Source organism: Mirounga angustirostris, unplaced genomic scaffold, assembly GCF_029215605.1.
Source record: "Mirounga angustirostris isolate CCGP_5_RB_7025 unplaced genomic scaffold, mMirAng1.0.hap1 SCAF_1, whole genome shotgun sequence".
In the NCBI taxonomy this organism is placed as follows: Eukaryota; Metazoa; Chordata; class Mammalia; order Carnivora; family Phocidae; genus Mirounga; species Mirounga angustirostris.
In genome coordinates this window covers 49,283,534-49,296,375 of record NW_026991709.1, presented here as the reverse complement: position 1 = coordinate 49,296,375, position 12,842 = coordinate 49,283,534, and the positions used below count along the sequence as shown (strand labels likewise).

The 12,842-nt window shown below is 37.0% G+C and overlaps 1 long non-coding RNA gene across 3 annotated transcripts in view; it reads right to left on the bottom strand.

Annotated features, from left to right (window-relative positions):
- LOC123863348 (uncharacterized) overlaps positions 1-12,842 on the bottom strand; it is a 420,091-nt gene that overhangs the window by 227,344 nt on the left and 179,905 nt on the right. For 2 of the 3 annotated variants that reach the window (XR_010410079.1, XR_010410072.1), the window contains one exon: positions 241-407. This is a non-coding gene — a long non-coding RNA (uncharacterized LOC123863348). Of the gene's footprint in view, positions 1-240; positions 408-1,093; positions 1,355-12,842 lie in introns of those variants that run through there. The other variant, XR_010410083.1, reaches the window with a different exon arrangement.

Here is a 12,842-nt window from a genome sequence, read left to right as displayed (position 1 = left end):
CTTACCCTAAATGCTGTGGATAAAGAGAAATGAACCATATTGACTGTACTGGCCAAAAATTATTGAATATTGGCAATTAAGTGGTCTTTGGAAATTATTAGGCCACCCTCTCTTATTCCAGTGATAAGAAAACTGAGGTTCAGAAAGGCAAAACCAGATATAAAGAGTTGCACCCAGGCCAGTGACTAGTTAGGTCTCAGAATCAGACCTCTTAACTCCTAAACAAATAGTGGCTCTTACCCTAAAAACGTTGATCTCTTCAAGTTCCTCATGTAAATATTAGTTTAATTGTTTTAAGTCCATTTCTTTTTATATCTTCTGCCATCCAAATATTCATATTTTCACCCAGGTAAACAGTTTCTTAGAATAATATTTGGTGTTATAGTGAATAGGATTCCTGAGAGTATCTAAAATATAAGACAAGTGGGGTGCCTGAGTGGTTCAGTTAAGCGTCCGAATCTCTTAAGTATCTGACTCTCAATCTCAGCTCAGGTCTTGATCTTAGGGGCCATGAGTTCAAGTCCCACAGTGGGTTCCATGCTGAGCATGGAACCTACTTAAATAAAATAAAATAAAGTAAAAAATAAAATAAAATAAAATATAAGACAAGTACCCATGGCACAAAGAAATACAGACAACTTCCATTTAAAAAAAATTAAATAGGAATTCTTATCCTTTGGGATTTCATAGGCCAGTATTTTTTTAATCAAGTTATACACCTATTAGAATGGCCTAACTCTGGAATACCGACACCACCAAATGCTGCCAAGCATGTGGAGCAACAGGAACTTTCATTCATTGCTGATGTGAATGTAAAATGGTATAGCTATTTTATAAGATAATGTAGTAGTTTCTTGCAAAACTAAACATATTCTTGGGGCGCATGGGTGGCTCAGTTGGTTAAGCGACTGCCTTCGGCTCAGGTCATGATCCTGGAGTCCCGGGATCAAGTCCCACATCGGGCTCCCTGCTCAGCAGGGAGCCTGCTTCTCCCTCTGACCCTCCCCCTCTCATGCTCGCTCGCTCTCTCATTCTCTCTCTCAAATAAATAAATAAAATCTTAAAAAAAAAAAAAAACTAAACATATTCTTACCATACAATCCACCAGTAGTGCTCCTTGGTATTTACCCAAGAGAATTAAAAATTTATGTTCACACAAAAACCTGCACATGGATGTTTTTAGCAGCTTCGTTCATGATTGTCAAAACTTGGAAGTAACCAATATGTTCTTCAGTAGGTAAATGGATGTATTCCACTGTCTAGTATATTCCACTGCGGTACATCTAGACAATGGAATATTATTTAAAACTAAAAAAAAAAAAAAAAATGCTAGTGAGCCATGAAAAGACATGGGGGAAACTTAAATGCATCTTACTAAAGTGAAAGAAGCCAATCTGAAAAGGCTACATACTGTATAATTCTAACTATATGACATCTGGAAAAGGCAAAATCATGGAGGCCATAAAATGATCAATAGTTGCTGGAAATTGGGAGTGGGGATGGAAGGGTGGGAAGGCACAGGTGGAGAATAGAGGATTTTTAAGGCAGTGAAAATACTCTGTATGATTCCATAATGATAGATACATGTTATACATTTGTCCAAACCCATAGAATGCCCAACACTAAGAGTGAACCATAATGTAAACTATGGACTTTGGGTAGTTAAGATGTGTCAGTGCAGGTTCATCAATTATAACAAACGTACCACCATGGTGGGGGATGTAGATAATGGGGGAGGCTATATATGCGTAGGTTCAGGAGGTATATTAGAAATCTCTGTACCTTACCATCAGTTTTGCTGTGAACCTAAAACTGCCCTAAAAAAAAAAAAAACTTAATAAAAATGTAATAAAAAATTAAGCCACTAACAAATTGTTGATAAATCTTTTTCATATATATATATATATATATATATATATATATATATATATATATATGCATATGTATGTGTGTGATATCTAATCCATGAAACAGCGGGAATTATCCATTTGCAAGAGAGACATAGCTGCTAAAGTGGCAGAGTAAAAAAATAGCCCCACCCCCCTCCTTTCAGCAGCTCGGACTTCTATGTTTTGCAAATGTCATTTACAACTTCTTCTATCAAATAGGAGCACAATAATATCAGAGTAAGACAATTATTCCCTGCTTCACATCACAGGATAGAACAATTTCTGGGACCAGCTATTGGAAATTACAACTATATAACACTGATATAAAACATTAAGTGCATAATTTATATATCATCATGAACTAAGAATCTTAGGATGATTTTGATTAACTGAGCTCACTCCTCACACTTACATGCAAGTATTTGAGGGTTATGTTGTCATTCAGATCTCTAGTTTCCTGTCCCATCCTGGAATGAAATAGAAAGCTCTGCTTCAGGGCCCTTCACTTTTTCCCTAGAGACAAAACTACACAAAATTCAAGAGATTTCATCCCTGAGACAATCTTTTCCAATTGAACAGCTATTTTTCTGCCATTACCAACTAGTCTCTTAAGAGTTTGAAAAAAAATAGCTTTAATTATTTCCTTCCAGTGATCTGGCCATACAGGATCATCCTGCTTTACTTACTTAGTTTTAACCAAAGTGTGATTCCCTGTCAACAAACTTTGTTAATTCTGCAGTTCACAGGGGAATAGAAAGGACCAAATTCTGAATTGTCATGAATTGTCATTATTTCTTTTTTTCCCCAATTTATGTTCTTGTTGTGGCCAGAGGGTTAATTCCTATCACAACTGGCACAAAGGCTTTTTTGTCCTCTCAAAGCCTCACCTCTCCAGAGCATATTCTTGTAGATACTTATCATCAAAAGTTCTATAATCAAGGATTATAGCAAGACAGGATTGTATGTGACAATCTTGGGTAGAGATGCCATGGGAAGTTACTCTCCCATCCTTAGTGTGAGTAAATCATAGACAGCAAAATGGACCAAAACATCATATTATCATAATACAAGATCTACCTAATCCACCTCTTTGACTTGATTTCCTACCACTCTTACACTAATTCATCCACTTCTCTGTTATCTGGCCCCCTTGATGCTCCTGTACAGCAGCAAGTATGCCTCTGCCTAATAGTTTCGTACCTGCTCTTTCTTCTGCTTAGAACACACTTTTCCCCATAAAGCAATGATATTTACCCCCTTACTTTATTTGGACTTTGAATGTCATCTTAGATGACACTATCTAAAGATAGCACCACCCATCATGCTCTAGATACATTCCCTGCTTTATATTTCTTTAAAGATTGTATTATCTGCCATTATATTTTATTACCTTATTTGCCGATTGAACTCATTCTTACTACATCATAAGATCTGGGAGGACACAGACTTTGTTGATTTTGTTTTTCACTAAATTTCTGTTTCTAGAATGAGGCCAGGTAGTTCATACTCTGTATTTGTTGACTGACAAGGTGAATAAATTGTTATTACCAATCTTTCAGTTTAAGTATTCATTTGCATTGTTCAGAATTGGATTACTTCCTCTTTTATCCATTCCCTCAATAGTTTTGGGAAAGAACTACCAATTATATCCATGTATAAAGAATAACTCCTAGATATGTAACAAATCAATGAACTAAAGTCTCTTAATCTCCCAGACCTCAACAGAGCATTTTAGGGCTTCCTCAGATCACTAAGGTGAGTATTCATGTTGGTTAAGCTCTTAGGTGGAAGAGATATATGAAAGTGCAGAGGAAGATATTAATATGTGACTCTGTCTTCTTTCAGCAAGCTTTATATTTTGCCTTATGGCCAAAAGCAGTGGGGTTCTGGCAATCTATTTTCTTTTTCTTTTCTTTTTTTTTAAGATTTTAGATTTATCGGGGCACCTGGGTGGCTCAGTCATTAAGCGTCTGCCTTCGGCTCAGGTCATGGTCCCAGGGTCCTGGGATCGAGCCCCGCATCGGGCTCCCTGCTCAGCAGGAAGCCTGCTTCTCCCTCTCTCACTCCCCCTGCTTGTGTTCCCTCTCTCGCTGTGTCTCTCTGTCAAATAAATAAATAAAATTAAAAAAAAAGATTTTAGATTTATCTATTTGACAGAGAGAGAGAGAGACAGCGAGAGAGGGAACATAAGCGGGGGAGTGGGGGAGGGAAAAGCAGACTCCCCGCTGAGCAGGGAGCCCCATGCAGAACTCAATCCCAGAACACTGGGATCATGACCTGAGCTGAAGGCAGATGCTTAACCGACTGAGCCACCCAGGCATCCCTGGACTTTAGTAACTCAGTGTTACCCCCTGAAAGTCATATGATATTATGACCTAAGGAGCAGCAACTTCAAAAATCAGACAAACCTGGGTTCACCTCCCCAACTCTGCTACTGTGTGATTTTGAGTCTATTACTCACCCTTTTCAAGTTTCAGCTTCTTGAAGATAATATTGGAATTTGTCAAAGGGTTAGTAAGAAGGTTAAAGAGAATATGTATAAAGTGAGAGACACAGAGTAGACACTTAAGATACATTTGGCTTTTGTTGTTGTTGTTGTTAAAAGCTGAAAACCACCTATTATGCATGGTCCAGAACCGTGGTGTTTAAACTGTAGACCACAGATTCCTTGAGTTCTATGGAGGAATCTAATTATTTGGATGGGGGTGGGTGGTGGTAGTGGGTAATGAGGGGATGTGAGTGAAGTTGGCTAGTGAGGCAGAGAGCTCATGCATGAGACCTTCAGTCAGAGCAATTCCAATGTCATGTGGTTTGTTTTTTATTTTGAAATTTCTGATTTATTTAAAACAGTCTCTAATCCCAATGTAGGGCTTGAACTCATGACTCTGAGATCAAGAGTCACTTGCTCTACTAACTGAGCCAGCCAGGCACCCTTGTATTTTGAAATTCTGAATGTAATTTTCTTTATTTTCACAAAGAAAACACATTTGGATTTTGTATCTGATTATGTAAAAATACATGATTATTTAAAAACTCTTTAATCATGTATAAAAGCATACCTATGGCTAATTCACTGAGAGAGATTCAGTAGAGTGCAAACAGGAAGTAGTGTTCCTCTTTCTAGCTACATCTTTAAATTGTTCCTATTGACCTGTTTTCCCCTATATCTAAATGAAATTTCAGGCTGATCCTATAACTCTCCTAGTCATTTTCATAAACTAACAGGTGATCTCAATTTTCAGAGAATTAAAAAGTCTATAATGCTGCCTATGAACAAAATTTCAGCATCTTATTAAATTTAAAACTTCAGCCTTTCCTGCCAGAGATTGCTTCAACAAGATTCTCATTTTCACATATTTTATGAGTGCCTTTGTCCCTTATATTCTGGAACACATGCCCAGCTTTCTGATGGTTTTCTGAAACACAAACACTTGAGGAGTTGGGAGAAAATGCATCCTCTAACTTGAAAGGAGGGACAAGACCTCAGTAATCTGATAAAAAAAAAAAATCCCTTTCTCCAATATTCAAATCTTCTTTTATGCAGCTTAGAAGTGGGTGAACAGCTAAAGTTGGCAAGGACTGACTATAAGGATGGTCCTGCACTTTTCTTTTCTACTTATTGGTGTGTGGCTTGTCCTTTTCTCAGCTTTAGGTCCTCAGCTCTAACTATGAGATACTAATCTCCTGAAATTTCACCACTCTGAAATAACGACCAGCAAAACGTTGGGAACATTTCTGAAATCAAGATCATAGCAAACATACAGTTTTTATCATTAAGTCTTTCCCTTTTCTTTTATACCTCTGCCTTTCTCCCCTCTTCCCTTATCACCTGAATAGCCACTATTGACAACCTGGTGTATGTCCTTCTGCAACTTAGAATACATAATATTAAGAGTTTCTTGTTATTTGTTTACTAAAAGTGATAACCTTATGTCTATCATTCATAAGGTTATTGGTCTTGTGCTTTTATCATTTAATATTGCATCTTAAAAATCTCTCCCAAGTCAACTATGCCAGAAAAATTTTATATTTTACCTACCTACATTATTCTATGTTATGAATTTACATAATTTATTCACTCATTCTCCTTTTGTTAGACATCCACTTTGTTTTCAGTTTTCATATATCCCAGTGGCTTATTTTCCTGTAGAATAGATTCCTAGCTGAGGCAATGCTGAGTTGAAAGGTATATGTATTTTCAATTTTAATATCTCTTGCCAGATTTGTTTATAAGGCTATAATAAATAACACTTCTACTTACAAAGTATAAGCCTACCTTTTATCCTATGATTTACAAAGGGTGTTATCTCATATAATTTGGTTCAACCTTCTAAGCACAAAGAATGTGTCATTTTTTTTACAAGCAGTCAGGACTACCAGTGAGGCTGAGCCTCAGTCAGTATGTTCATTGGTTGTCTGGATTTAGTCTTTTGTAAACTATCTATTTATTCATGATGCACTTTGTTCATCTTTCTATTTTTTCTCGTCATTTTCTTATCAATTTGTAAGAGCTCGTCTTATTCTAATGTTGTTGTCTTATATTTATTATGAATTTTCCCCTCAAACATTTATTATAGACTTTGTGTATGATAGATTTTGCCATAAAAATGTGTCTAAAGTTTCATATAAATATGTCTATAGGATTTTTTGTTTTTGCTTACCCAGCAGAGATTTTTGTCTTATTATATAATAAGTTCCTAGATTATATATAGGTTTATATAATCTTTAAATGTTTATTTAAATATATAATTCAGAGGAGTGAGATGGTGGAGGAGTAGGAGACCTAAACTTCGTCTGGTCCCAGGAATTCACCCAGAGAGTTATCAAACACCTACAAACTCAACAGGAGATCGAAAAAAGAATAGCAGCATCTCTATGAACAGAAAAGCAACCACTTTCTGGAAGCATATATTTTTCTGGGGTCATCGTTACCCTGTTAGCATTTTGTTCTCTCATTTATCTATTCTCCTCTGGACAAAATGGCAAGATGGAAAAACTCACCTCAAAAAAAAAAAGAACAAGAGGCAGTACCGACTGCCAGGGGCATAATCAATATGAACATTAGTAAGATGTCAGAACTAGAGTTCAGAATGATCATTATAAAGATACTAGCTAGGATTGAAAAAAGTTTGGAAGATACTAGAGAATCCCTTTCTGGAGAAATAAAAGAACTAAAACCTAACCAAGTCAAAATCAAAAGGCTATTAATGAGGTATAATAAACAATGGAGGCTCTAACTGCTAGGATAAATGAGGCAAAAGAGAGAATTAGTGATATAGAAGACCAAATGATGGAGAATAAAGAGAGCGAGAAAAAGAGAGAAAAACAGCTACTGGATCATGAGGGCAGAATTTGAGAGATAAGTGATACCATAAGATGAAATGATATTAGAATAACTGGGATCCCAGAAGAAGAAGAAAGAGAAAGAGGGGGCAGAAGGTATATTGGAGCAAATTATAGTGGAGAGCTTCCTTAATTTGGGGGAGGAAATGGGCATCAAAATCCAGGAGGCACAGAGAACCCCCTTCAAAAACAATAAATACAGGTCAACACCCCTACATCTAATAGTAAAACTTACAAGTCTCAGAGACAAAGAGAAAATCTTGAAAGCAGCTCGGAACAAGAAGTCTGTAACTTACAATGGTACAAACATTAGATTGGCAGCAAACCTATCCACAGAGACCTGGCAGGCCTGAAATGACTGGCATTATATATTCAGAGCACTAAAAGAGAAAAATATGCAGCCAGTAGTACTATATCCAGCTAAGCTGTCACTGAAAATAGAAGGAGAGATAAAAAGCTTCCAGGACAAACAAAAACTAACAGAATTTGCAAACATGAAACCAGCCCTACAAAAAATATTCAAAGGGGTCCTCTAGAAAAAAAGATAGCCTAAAAGTAACAATGACCAGAAAGGAATAGAGACAATATACAGTAACAGTCACCTTACAGGCAATACAATGACACTAAATTCATATCTTTCAATAGTTATCCTGAATGTAAATGGGATAAATGTTCCAATCAAAAGACACAGGGTATCAGAGTGGATAAAAAAACAAGACCCATCGATATGTTGCCTGCAAGAGACTCATTTTAGACCCAAAGACACCTCCAGATTGAAAGTGAGGAGGTGGAAAACAATTTACCATGCTAAATGTTAATTGACATCAAAAGAAAGCTGGGGTGGCAATCCTTATATCAGACAAATTAGATTTTAAACCAAAGACTATAATAAGAGATGAGGAAGGACACTATATCCTACTTAAAGGGTCTATTCAATAAGAAGATCCAACAATTTTAAATATTTATGCCCCTAAAATGGGAGCAGCCAATTATATAAGCCAATTAATAACAAAAGCAAAGAAACACATTGACAACAATACAGTAATAGTAGGGGACTTTAACACCCCCCTCACTGAAATGGACAGATCATCTAATCAAAAGATCAACAAGGAAATAAAGACTTTAAATGACATACTGGACCAAATGGACTTCACAGATCTATTCAGAACATTCCATCCCAAAGCAACAGAATACACATTCTTCTCTAGTGCCCATGAAACATTCTCCAGAATAGATCACATCCTAGTTCACAAATCAGTTCTCAACTGGTACCAAAAGATTGGGATCATTCCCTGCATATTTTCAGATTACAGTGCTTTGAAACTAGAACTCAATCACAAGAGGAAAGTCGGAAAGAACTCAAATACATGGAGGCTAAAGAGCATCCTACTAAAGAATGAATGGGTCAACCAGGAAATTAAAGAAGAATTTAAAAAATTCATGGAAACAAATGAAAATGAAAACACAACTGTTCAAAATCTTTGGGATGTAGCAAGGGCAGTCCTAAGAGGAAAGTATATAGCAATACAAGCCTTTCTCAAGAAACAAGAAAGGTCTCAAATACACAACCTAACCCTACACCTAAAGGAGCTGGAGAAAGCAAATAAAGCCTAAACCCAGCAGGAGAAGAGAAATAATAAAGATCAGAGCAGAAATCAATGAAATAGAAACCGAAAGAACAGTAGAACAGATCAATGAAACTAGGAGCTGGTTCTTTGAAAGAATTAACAAGATTGATAAACCCCTAGCGGGAGGGGAAGAATGAAGCGGGGGAAATCGGAGGGGTAGACGAACCATGAGAGACGATGGACTCTGAAAAACAAACAGGGTTCTAGAGGGGAGGGGGGTGGGAGGATGGGTTAGCCTGGTGGTGGGTATTTAGGAGGGCACATTCTGCATGGAGCACTGGGTGTTGTGCACAAACAATGAATCATGGAACACTTCATCTAAAACTAATGTTGTAATGTAAGGGGATTAACATAAGAATAAAAAAATAAAAAAAAAAAAAAGAAAAAAAAAAAAAAAAAAAAAAAAAAAAAAAAAAGATTGATAAACCCCTGACCAGACTTATCAAAAGAAAAGAGAAATGACCCAAATAAATAAAATCATGAATGAAAGAGGAGAGATCACAACCAACACCAAAGAAATACAAACAATTATAAGAACATGAGCAACTATATGCCAGCAAATTGGATAATCTGGAAAAAATGAAGGCATTCCTAGAGATGTATCAACTACCAAAACAGAACCAGAAAGAAATAGAAAACCTGAACAGACCTATAACCACTAAGGAAATTGAAGCAGTCATCAAAAATCTCCCAACAAACAAGAGCCCAGGGCCAGATGGCTTCCCAGGGGAATTCTACCAAACATTTCAAGAAGAATTAATACCTATTCTTCTGAAACTGTTCCAAAAAAATAGAAATGGAAGGAAAACTTCCAAACTCGTTTTATGAGGCCACCATTACCTTGATCCCCAAACCAGACAAAGACCCCACCAAAAAGGAGAATTACAGACCAATATCCTTGATGAACACAGATGCAAAAATTCTCACCAAAATACTAGCCAATAGGATCCAACAGTACATTAAAAGGATTATTCACCACGACCAAGTGGGATTTATTCCTGGGCTGCAAGGTTGGTTCAACATCCGCAAATCAATCAATGTGATACAATACAGTAATCAAAGAAAGAACAAGAACCATATGATCCTCTCAATAGATGCAGAAAAAGCATTTGACAAAGTACACCATCCTTTCTTGATTAAAACTCTTCAGAGTGTAGGAATAGAGGATACGTACCTCAATATCATAAAAGCCATCTATGAAAAACCCACAGCGAATATCATTCTCAATGGGGAAAAACTGAGAGCTTTCCTGCTAAGGTCAGGAACATGGCAGGGATATCCACTATCACCACTGCTATTCAACATAGTACTAAAAGTCCTAGCCTCAGCAATCAGACAACAAAATAATTAAAAGGCATCTGAATCAGCAAAGAAGAAGTCAAACTCTCACTCTTTGCAGATGATATGATACTTTATGTGGGAAACCCAGAAGACTCCATCCCAAAACTGCTAGAACTCATACAGGAATTCAGTAAAGTGGCAGGATATAAAATCAATCCACAGAAGTCAGTGGTATTTCTATACACCAAAAACAAGACAGAAGAAAGAAATTAAGGAGTCGATCCCATTTACAATTACACCCGAAACCATAAGATGCCTAGGAATAAATCTAACCAAAGAGGCAAAGAATCTGTACTCAGAAAATTATAGAACACTCACAGAAGAAATCGAGGAAGACACAAAGAAATGGAAAAATGTTCCACACTCATGGATTGGAAGAACAAATATTGTGAAAATGTCAATGCTACCTAGAGCAATCTACACATTTAATGCAATCCCTATCAAAATACCATCTACTTTTTTCAAAGAAATGGAACAATAATCCTAAAATTTGTATGGAACCAGAAAAGACCCTGAATAGCCAGAGGAATGTTGAAAAAGTATAGCAAAGCTAGTGGCATCACAATTCCGGACTTCCAGCTCTATTACAAAGCTGTAATCATCAATGGCTTCCCAGGGGAATTCTACCAAACATTTCAAGAAGAATTAATACCTATTCTTCTGAATAGGTATTTATTGATAAATTACAGAATACACATTCTTTCCGACTTTCCTCTTGTGATTGAGTTCTAGTTTCAAAGCACTGTAATCTGAAAATATGCAGGGAATGATCCCAATCTTTTGGTAGTAGTTGAGAACTGATTTGTGAACTAGGATGTGATCTATTCTGGAGAATGTTTCATGGGCACTAGAGAAGAATGTGTATTTATCAATCAATATGGTACTGGCACAAAAACAGACACATAGATCAATGGAACAGAATAGAGAGCCCAGAAATGGACTCTCAACTCTATGGTCAACTAATCTTCAACAAAGCGGTAAAGAATGTCCAATGGAAAAAAGACAGTCTCTTCAACAAATGGTGTTGGGAAAATTGGACAGCCACATGCAGAAGAATGAATGGACCATTTCCTTACACCACACACAAAAATAGACTCAAAATGGTTGAAAGACCTAAATGTGAGACAGGAATCCTTTAAAATTCTTGAGGAGAACACAGGCAGCAACCTCTTTGACCTCAGCCGCAGCAACTTCTTCCTAGAAACATCGCCAAAGGCAAGGGAAGCAAGGGCAAAAATGAACTATTGGGACTGCATCAAGATAAAAAGCTTTTGCACAGCAAAGGAAACAGTCAACAAAACCGAAAGACAACTGACAGAATGGGAGAAGATATTAGCAAATGACATATCAGATAAAGGGCTAGTATCCAAAATCTATAAAGAACTTACCAAACCCAACATCCAAAGAACAAAGAATCCAATCAAGAAATGGGCAGAAGACATGAACAGACATTTCTACAAAGAAGACATCCAAATGGCCAACAGACACCTGAAAAAGTATTCAACATCGCTAGGCATCAGGGAAATCCAAATCAAAACCTCGATGAGATACCACCTCACACCAGTCAGAATGGCTAAAATTAACAAGTCAGGAAATGACAGATGTTGGCGGGGATGCAGAGAAAGGGGAACCCTCCTACACTGTTGGTGGGAATGCAAGCTGGTGCAGCCACTCTGGAAAACAGTATGGAGATTCCTCAAAAAGTTGAAAATAGAGCTACCCTATGACCCAGCAATTGCACTACTGGGTATTTACGCCAAAGATACAAATATACTGATCCAAAGGGGTACATGCACCTCAATGTTTATAGCAGCAATGTCCACAATAGCCGAACTATGGAAAGAGCAAAGATGTCCATCAACAGATGAATGGATAAAGAAGAAGTGGTATATATATACAATGGATTATGCATCCATCAAAAAAAATGAAATCTTGCCATTTGCAACGACATGGATGAAATTTGAGGGTATTCTGCTAAGCGAAATAAGTCAATCAGAGAAAGACAAGTATCATAATAACTCACTGATAAGAGGAATTTGAGAAACAAGACAGAGGATCATAGGGAAAGGGAGGAAAAAATGAAATAAGATGAAACCAGAGAGGGAGACAAATCACAAGAGACTCTTAATCTCAGGAAACAACCTGAGGGTTGCTGGAGTGGTGGGGTGTGGGAGGGATGGGGGTTCTGGGTGATGGACATTGGTGAGGGTACGTGCTATGGTGAGTGCTGTGAATTATGTAAGACTCATGAATCACAGACCTGTACCTCTGAAACAAATAATAGATTATATGTAAAAAAAAAAAAAAAAAAAAGATAGTAGGAAGGGAAAAATGAAGGTGGGGAATTGGAGGGGGAGATGAACCATGAGAGACTATGGACTCTGAGAAACAAACTGAGGGCTTTAAAGGGAGGGGGGTGGGCAGATGGCTTAGCCCAGTGATGGGTATTCAGGAGGGCACGTATTTCATGGAGCACTGGGTGTTATACGCAAACAATGAATCATGGAACCCTACATCAAAAACTAACGGTGTAAGGTATGGTGACTAACATAACATAATAAAATAAAATTAATTTTAAAAAATTAAATAAATAAATATATATATATAATTCATCTATTGCTTATTGTTTTGTCAAAGTAAA